Source organism: Hoplias malabaricus, chromosome 2, assembly GCF_029633855.1.
Source record: "Hoplias malabaricus isolate fHopMal1 chromosome 2, fHopMal1.hap1, whole genome shotgun sequence".
NCBI lineage: Eukaryota > Metazoa > Chordata > Actinopteri > Characiformes > Erythrinidae > Hoplias > Hoplias malabaricus.
In genome coordinates this window covers 33,459,243-33,465,733 of record NC_089801.1, presented here as the reverse complement: position 1 = coordinate 33,465,733, position 6,491 = coordinate 33,459,243, and positions in this window count along the sequence as shown.

Sequence of the window (6,491 nt, the reverse complement as noted above, 5' to 3'; positions counted from 1 at the left end):
ATTAATGCATAGTATGTCATTGTCTATTTTAAATGTGTAACTACACAGTTATTAGCAACAAACCCATTTTTAATCATTTTATAACTATTGTAAGAATACACCATCTGTAATTAGATTGTTGTTACATGTAAATACACCGTTTTTACAGCTGCTTATTATAAAGTGGTGCTTCTTATATATGCTGTTGATGTCTAGTACATTTCTATCCCATTTCACCTAAAATAAAGATAACATTTCTTAAGTGAGGCGCAATCTGGCCCTTTTGCCCCACAGGACAGGCATTTTAATGCTGGTTCTTTCAGACAGAGAGAGCTGTCCTAATAGACACTATCATGTTCTAGCAGAAACCCATTTGGAGTGAAGTTTCGCCACCCGCTGTGAAGAGCTCTATTCTCCACAGCTTTCTCAGTCCTCTGGCACATGTGTGTGAAGGCAGAATGCTAATTTCCAAAGCCTCCAATCAATGCATGTAGTGGCCGCAGTGGATTAAGTATGAGGAAGCCGAATGTGTGTCAGTAAAGAGAGTTGGGATCAATTCAGGGTCTTAAAAAGAGGCCCACTCCCCACTGATCAGGGCTGAGGTTTAGCACAAAGTTTTGTCTCAGTTATACTTGGTCTATATAATGGTCCAATGGTTCCCACTGCCCCATTGTATTGGCAATAAATTTCTATTGAGTTTGCACCAGTCTTAACTCATCCACATGGCATGATAATTTGCTGCTGATGGATTAGCCGTAGAACTTGACAGACTGTGGGTGGACAGGTGTGTGCCTAGTCCCTGTGGATATGCAACTCAGGCCCAAATGTGCCAATACACATGAGGATACAGTCTGTTCACCGGCATATTGTGCCTAATGAAACCTACGCGAGAATACTTCCCTATCTCGACCATTAGCAGCCAGCCAAGTGGCAAACTGCACCAAATGAGATTAGATGCATTAGAATCTCGCCGAGGAAGCCATGTGCTCTCACACAAACAACACAATGAGATGCATCTGTAATCATCTGGAGTAAACCCATGCGTTTTCTGGACTAAAGCTGCTTGATGCTTTGGACATTAAATCTGCAATAGGCATAGGGAATGACATCGTTTTATTGATTGAATACTTAGAGCCATTGATGGAGTTAGCTGCCAAATTTATTCGCTATTGGACTCCACACTCTTATCTCCAACTTTGCATGGTCGTTTGATCTGAAATGACTCATCCATCACGGCCTCAGGCGAATGTGTGTGAAATATCTAATTGTATTTGAAGTTGTACTTTGACTGTTGTTCTTTGAAGGCTCTGTTTACCTTGACTCTATTTGAAGCCGCTGTTCAGTCGTCACCAAAACACACTCTGCTCTTTTAACAGAGATTCTTAATTGCTCACCAGAACCACACTCTGGTCTTACACATAAAGGTGTGAAGAAAGGCTTCTTTGAAGCAAGACCTTGAAAGAACCACTTTTTATGAGTGATTACTTTAAAGCTCTTTCAGTTGAAAGGTTTTAAGGAAAGCAAAAGAGGTTCTTCTGGCATCTATAGAGGAGTCATTAAGGGGTCTTTGGCACAACAGTGCAATAAAAGAACCACTTTCAGTTTATAAATACTTTCACCCATATAAAAGCTCTTTAAGGAACCAAAAGTGGCAACTTCCAGTAGGGGTTCTTCTGTGGCATCACAGAGACAGAAAGTGAGCCCCTTTTAACTAATACTGAAAGTGTCATATAACTTAATATAACTTACAGAAAATGTGTTTAATCATATCCCATGTTAGGTAAACCACATTATCATTGAAGTATAAAAATGGTTAAAGGGTTAAACATATTAACAAATGTGAGATAAAGTTGACAGGCTTAATGCTGATTAATGGGGAAACAAATTAAGATCAGTATATGGCAAGATCTGAAGTTTAGCAGTGTAGATGGAAGTGGGTTCACTATTTGGCAAGCATAGGTTGCTGATGCAAGTTTGAAAAAGTTTGAAAAACACATATAATAACCATTAATAAACTAATTTTTTTTATTATTTAGAAACCTTTATAAATTTACGAAACCACTAAAGTGGTACGAAAGAACCTTAAGTGGTTCTGATGGCATTAATGAGGATGCCATAAAAGCTTCTTTGGCGCAAAACCATAATAAAACAGTTAAACAACCTGTCAAATAATGTACAATAGCACCTACCTTTGGTGCAGTTCCTCAATGTGAGTGAGTAGGTGTGATAGAGTGGACCTTGTGGTACTTACTTTGAATGAGTAAGTGAGTGAGGTAGAGATGAATGAGTGCATGAGTATGTGAAAAAGTGACTTGGTGTGTTGGTTGGTGATTTAGAGAGTTGGGCAGTGAGTGAGTGAGTGATCATGTATGTGAACGAGGGAGTAAATTTGTCACTGAATGATTGAGAGAGCCAGTGAATGAGTGATTATGTGTGTAAATGCATGAATGAGTGAGTGTGTGAGTTCCAAGCACCAGTTCAATAAGATCCCATCTTAAAAGAAAACAACCTTCCCATTGTGAAGAACGAGCTGTTAAAAGGTTTTCCCTGAGATTAATTTTGAAGTGTCAAAGCCTCATTCAATCAAATGAAACAATCTGAGATTCATTAACGTATGCTCCTCCGTATCGGCGGGTAATAGGATGGAGATGTGGACGGAGAGCCTGAAGCCCCACAGTGCAGCATTCGCCCACTGAGGACATTAGCCACTGTAAATTAGCCGTATATCGAGCTGCTGTATTCATCAGAGAAAGCAGCTTGATTCCGCATTAGAGCGTCCAGGCACGTTCCTGGACAATTTAAGACTAGCTCTGAGCTGCTCTGGCCTCACCTCTCCATCACATCAGAGTCTGATCTCTGCCCTCTTCACCAAACACCTCTTATTAGCCTTGACATTAGCTAACCATATTGATTTCATTCTGTCGTTCCACCACATACCTTTGAAGGAGGTTTTCCTTGGTCCAAAAAGGAACATTTTTCTGAGGTACCTGTGTCCAGGTTGTGTCCACGTGCTTCCCCTTCAATTACAGTTTCTGCAAACGTTTAGCAAATGTTTTAAGCCTATTAAAATGATTCAGTGGAGTGCAACAAGATTAGACTTGGGTCTATAGCTCACTGGGAGGAAGTTAAATTCTGGGTAAATGTTACAGATCCTCTGTGACATAATTAATCCTCTTAAGTTACAGTCATTAACAGTGTTAAAATATAGGGTCGTTTTATAAGAATGAATTGTCAGTGTTCACTCTCAGAAAAAAGGTACTGTATAGTTACGTTATGGTTCACTAAAAGGCACCGTTCACAATCATAATCAAAAAACACCTCACCATTCGCGAGCTGTCCAGTCTGTTTGAACGCTTTAGATCTGTCTAATGTGCTTAAAAAGCCCCAGTGTCTGTAAATAAGTGAAAAAACAAACTGTCTTTGTATGCTATGCTTTCTCTCTCTGTCTCTCTCTCTCTCTCTCTCTCTCTCTGTTTTTTTAGACAACAGAGAGAACTCCATATGTTAAAAGTACAAACCGAGATGAGGATATTACTCTATTCCTGCTCCATAGATGAGTAAAATGGACTTATTTCGGGTCACTTAAGGTGGAACTGTTTCCAAATTCAAGAGGCAGCTAACTGCATTACTGAAAGTGCTACAAAACTAAACACCTCAAATTATAAATGAGTTTCTGTGGCAATTCAAACAATGAATAACAACTTACAAACTAGTTCAGCTTCAGCCACAAACAAACTACAGTCGTTATTTTCCATCAAACACACCTTCCACCTTAAAAGTCTCTTAGGTATTAAATGTAAACCACCAGAATTGTAAACCTTCCCTTTAAAGTACAAACAATGGAGACAGTCTTGTTCCCTAAACATGTATCATTTTAATTCAGAAAGAAAGGTGAATATTTATACATTTATTATAATGAAATAATAAAAGTGGCTACTTAAACAACAGAGGAATTCAGAAAAAGTTTTTTTTGAGAAGCAGTTTTTTGTATCGAGAAAAGAGAATCAAAATTTAATGGAATCAGAAAAAAAGAACCAGGGAAAAGGGAACAAGAGAAAAAAAGCAGAGTAAGAAAGTAAAGAGCTGCTTTGTTTTGGCTCTCCTTCAAATGGGGGGTGGGGGGATCCTTTGTTTGGGTACATTGGCATCTCCTTTGTTTGCCATTTCCCACGCTTTTCCCATCACCAGCTCCACAGACAGGTCTTTCACTGTTAACACTCAGCAGTGTGTGCCGCAGCGGTGGTGCTCCTGTGCTCAGTGGCTGAGGTTAGGGGTTTCCAAGCTGAGACAAGCACTCACAAACATACACTGACTCTGTTTAGATATGGATATCTACGTTCAGCACATTTCCTCCAAATACTTAACCCACTTTATCTTATCACAAACAGGCCCTCACAACTTTCATTTGGCTCCTCCCACAAACCTCGGACATTGTACAGCAGTAAGAGCTTCAGGATGGGTTTACACATGTTGTTGGAACCTTCCAAGGAACTGATAGGACCACAAGAGCTTGAGGAAGGTCAGATGTGGAGGTTGGGTGATTAGTTCTGTTCACAAATCCAATTTGAACACATCCCAAAGGTATTGGATAGAATGTCATCACTCAAGAGATCACAGTTTCGCTGCTCTCCAGTTCAGTACTTAGTGGGGCTTTATACCCTGCTGACCCACACTTGGCTTCAGGCATCGTGGCCTTAGGCTCATGTGCAGTGTGCGGTCTGATCCTATAAAGCTTGTCTATGGAGATTACACTGGCGGTGTGAATATTGACGATGAACCACACAACGCAATGAGATTAATTTCAAGCCTTTATTTCATAGTTTGAGAGCCATTGGAACCACAGCAGTAAAGTAAGTGACCCTGAGCCTTTCCTCTTCACTTCTCCACATCAGTGTCTGCTTTAATTATAATAACATATCTAATCATATATGAGAAAGGTGACCCAGTTTTAAGCATGACAGGTTTATTTTGAGCTGTGGTTAAGATGGGGCTGTGTGTGGAGCTGACCACAGTGGAGCTGGAACTAGAGCAGATTGCAGATGTGATTTCAGCAGTTTGTGTAAAAAATCCATGTTAATTGCAGAGATCAAACAGATGCTGAGAATTTTTGTTTTGTTTTGGTAACTGTTTTTTTTTCATGACTGGTCTGAAGCTACTGTAGCAATGAATTGTGTAATCACATCAGCAGGAAAAGCTGGTTCCAGCAAATGGGTCCTTTTGACCATAACAGTCTCCTGAAATCTGGAGCAAAAAATACAGAGAGTCAGACAGAGTGAATGATAGAGAGAGTGAGTCTGACAGAGCAAGCAGAGAGAGAGAGAGAGACAGAGAGAGAGGGAGAGAAAGAGAGAGAGAGAGTCTAATAGAGCGAGGGACAGAAAGAGAGCGAGAACGAAAGAGACAAACAGGAAGACACTTGACAGACAGAAGAAAAGAGCAAAACTGAGAAAGAAGAGACAAATAGAAACAAGGACAAAGAGATTCTGACAGAGAGAGAGAGTGACAGAGTGAGAGAGAGTCTGACAGAGAGAGAGAGAGAGAGAGAGAGAGAGAGAGAGAGAGAGAGAGAGAGAGACAGAGAGAGAGATAGCAAACTACCTAATTTTTCTTTATGTCCTACTTTAGTCTGCCGTTTTTAATCCCGTCCTATCTGTCCTGAACAGGAAAATGATGAGGACTTCTGAGACTGAGACATGAGCATTGTTTGACCATTGTTCGATTGTTCGCCATGGTTACCCTAGGGAACAGAGAAGAGGGTCCTCCTCATTAGCCTGAAGGAAAAGCCCACATTTGTTTCTCTCTAGCTCTCTCATTGTCTCTCTCTCTCTCTCTCTCTCTCTCTCTCTCTGTCTTTGTCTCTATCACATATCTTTCTATCTTGGTTCTTACTCTTTCACTCCCCAATCAGAAAAGGGGTCAACCACAAAGTCACTGCTTAGAAAAACAGAGTGAAGGAGAGATATCAATGATTATTTATTGTTTGGATTTGAAAGCGTTAGTATATATTTATGGTGTGTGTGTGTGTGTGTGTGTGTGTGTGTGTGTGTGTGTGTGTGTGTGTGTGTGAGAGTAAAAATAGATGACCGGCACATGACCCTAAGGTGAGCACGCTTAGTGCCAAGGTTTGGCAAGAGGAGTATAAATCTATCTGGAAATTAAATTGGAATTTATATATAAAGCAAGAGCGCTGTTCCCACCTTCTGTCTCCAAAGGTTCATATGCAGTTACGTGACCGTTAATTAAAGCTGCCTCTTCCCTGTTAGTCCCAAGCACAGCTAAACTCTTAGAAACTCCGAACACATGCTGGGAAAGTGGTGTTATGCTTTGTAAATCTCACAGTGATATTATGAGAAGAATAACTTGGCCATGGATATTACCATCGTTATAATATAAAAAAGGCTTTGTTGGAATGGTTTAAAGCTGAAACTGGTTACAATGTCTCAACAATAACATAAATATTAGTTAAATGTTAGCAATACAGTTTAATTAAAGTTAATACATATCTGCCAGAA